Source organism: Capsicum annuum, chromosome 8 (genome assembly GCF_002878395.1).
Source record: "Capsicum annuum cultivar UCD-10X-F1 chromosome 8, UCD10Xv1.1, whole genome shotgun sequence".
In the NCBI taxonomy this organism is placed as follows: domain Eukaryota; kingdom Viridiplantae; phylum Streptophyta; class Magnoliopsida; order Solanales; family Solanaceae; genus Capsicum; species Capsicum annuum.
In genome coordinates this window covers 128,020,034-128,023,291 of record NC_061118.1, presented here as the reverse complement: position 1 = coordinate 128,023,291, position 3,258 = coordinate 128,020,034, and the positions used below count along the sequence as shown (strand labels likewise).

Below are 3,258 nucleotides of genomic sequence, written 5' to 3'. Positions count from 1 at the left end.
TGATCTCTAGTTTCCCAACTAGTAAACAATTCTTTTTCCCCTAAATAAATAAAAAAAGATGTAAGTGGATTCTTTTGAAGAACCAAAAGTGAAGCGCTATGCCAGGGAGAAGGGATGTAAAAAAAAATGACTCCAAAGAAAAATAATTAGGGTTCCCAATGCTTCTCCATGCTGAACCAGATGTTAAAACCTCAAGATGCTTTACTCCTAACACCACAAGGTGCTGAGATAGAGCTTAACCTGAGTCTCAGTTAAGAATGATGATATATATTTCACATAGTGCATGATTGCAGGGATAGTTTTATTTGAGATCATGATGGATGACAAAGCTTAAAATCATCGGTTGATCCTGCTACTAGGAATTTGATTAAGATATTGCATAATAATCTAAACACTTTGTCAAATCTCTTCAATACGAATACAGTAATGATTATAGCGATCTTATCTGGTACCTACTGGTATGTAAGGATCCAACTGGTCATGAACATGGTAAGGCCCTGCTTTTCGCCAATTACAGCATACCCCAGAACGTCTTACCATTACACTAGTGAATCCTTAATTATTTTCTTGGTATGTAGTGACTGTACCAATATCCTCGTTGTTTACAGCTATGTTTGCGGGTTGATATCTCTTCTAATTCAATGATACAAGAAGTAAATTATTGTGTGAATAAATCAATACCTATACATAAGCCAAAAGGCAGATCTTGTGCCACTCCACCTGGTCGTATGAAACTGGCATATATCCTAGCTCTTGGGACTCTTTCATAGAATTCCAATAAATTTCTCCCGCTCTTAAAAATCCCACAGAAACAAAGTTGATGTTCCTATATCCATTACATGAGTATATAAAGCAAGTGATTGATTGAAATTTGAGTTATTTCACAAAATAGCACTCGTATATATTGAGCTCATAATGGCACCTTGCAATTCAAAAATCTCTCTATGGATGAAGAATAAGCGTGTTCTTGGGCCATCACAGAAACATTGATAGGGTCGATGACAAAATAAATAATGAAACTTTACGATAATTTTTTGTAGACGTTCATTTATATCACATATACAAGTGCTCTCTGAACCATGTAATATGTTCACCCATAACACGGCTCTTCCACTAGAGTTATCATAGCCCAAGGCCATTATGTTCAATAATATTAGAAAAATGGAAGTGTAAGGTAACAAATAGTATAGAAAGTTGGTCTCCTTTGGAAGCCTTCACCGGTAACCAAAGTGTATCAATCCCGCAACCACTTTGGTACTTTATTTATAGCTTTTTTATGTTATGAAATAGGGAGGGAGGAAGGGGTCTTGCACTTGAATTAAAGTATCACCTTTGGAATATAAGTAGGGATCCTAAGTGGCATATTCATGGAGGTAAACTAAAGGAAGAGCAAAAGGAAGGTTGGGTTCTTGTAGGGCGCGGCCATCCAACCCCGAATAGGAGGGGGCAATGATTTGGATCCTCCTTGCTTGCAGAATTGAATAAATCAAAAAAGGGCTTGGTTTACTATTTCTGGGAAGAGGGTAAAAGACATAAAAGAAGATTTCCCTACTGCTAAGGAAGAGGGGAAAATGTATTATAAACTATCTCGACCAGTTTCTCCACGCGTTGGAAATCCAGATCGGCTTAGAGAATCACTATCTTCTCTAACAATAAAGTAATCCTTGATCATTTCCTATTTCTTCCCTATTAAGTTTCTACTATTTTCCATTTGATGCTTCCGCCTTCCCTTTATATAACTTATCTATATGCCCTCCTTTTCAATCACTAAGAAAAAAAGACCAATCAAAGCCATATATAAGTAAAGCTTCGTACATTATTTTTTAACCCCAGAGGAGTTTATTCGACCCATTTAATAGTCTCCCACACTGCTCAAGAATGTGTGCAACTCTGTATGAGAACCTCTTTCTCTTCTGCCGACTCTCTATTCACACGATTCTTAATGAAGAATAGGAAGGGTGACAGCAGGTACCACGATCCCTCTATCCCAAAAATCTATCCATAAGCAAGTGTAGTTTATCGGCTCCATAGAATGCTCCTATATCTTGACAAAGATTGTGTGAGTGGGAAGTTATGCTCCGAATGCTTCACTATAGAATAGATGGATCCAGTTCTGTTCTTTTCAGGTGCAATCACTTTATATCTTCGACACACAAGGACAGAATATCTGGGAAGAAAGTATCCCTATCCTCTGTTCAGCCGATCATTCAGCTGGTATCTCGCATTCATGCCCCTATTTGACTACCACTAAGGGATATAGTTATAGATAGGTTAGTATTAGTGGGTCATTGTCTCCACCTGTTATCCTTTTCTATAACATGTTATTATCATTGCTATATTCCTATGTCAATTAGTTATCTCTGCCTCACTGTGGGATAGAACCTCAAAAAAAAATTCTGACTTTATTCAGTGACCCCGCAATCACTCTCTAAATGATCACAATAAGGTAAAGCATGAAGATAAGTTTTTACTAAATTAATTTCTAAGTCCCTATAGTCGGTTGGGTGCCAGCCAATTTTTTAACTAAATCTCCCTAAAATCCTTACGAATGGGTCTCCCCTTATACTACTCACACCATTAAAGGTGGCCCAACCAAACATTTATTCACAAATTATATAGTGAAATTAAGACTGTTCAACCTCGTAAGCTAATTCATGTGTAGGCAGCGCTATCTTTCATAATATTAGCTCTATCTATTTATGTAATTTTTTTTATTTCATTTTCTTTTTTATATAGGCTCTCTCCCTTTTTTTCCAAGAATTCATCCACTCCCTTTACTCTATAGTGCCTTTTCTAATAGGGAAAATACTTCTATTTCCATCAAATAACCCGGCCTTCCCTAGCTTTTCCATCTTTTGGGTCCATTTCCTCCCTATGGTATGCTCCCCCGGTGTAGGCCTACCACACTTCATGCCTATGGTTTTTTCGCCAGACAGTCTTTACCAGTAGTGACATCCTCCGCTCTAGTTGTATGGGTAGTTTGTCCCTCGCTACTACATTATTTCTTGCTATAGATTAAAGAAACTAATGTAGTAGAATGAAATATGAGATAGGTATTCCACAGTACCAAAAGGTGAGGTACAAGTATTGATGATCACCCTAGGGTATGCACTAGCACCCTTGACAGGTACTCCAAAACCCACCAACGCCCATGAAAACCCGGGTTGATCGGTCCTCCACTTATTCTACCAGAGGTATGGATAATGAGGCTACCTTTACAACCTTATCCCTTCTTTCCCTATGTTGGCATAAGGAAGA

General features: G+C 37.8%; 1 pseudogene; it reads left to right on the top strand.

Annotated features, from left to right (window-relative positions):
- Positions 1 to 1,942: 1,942 nt before the first annotated feature.
- LOC124886639 lies at positions 1,943 to 2,445 on the top strand (annotated as a pseudogene).
- Positions 2,446 to 3,258: the final 813 nt, after the last annotated feature.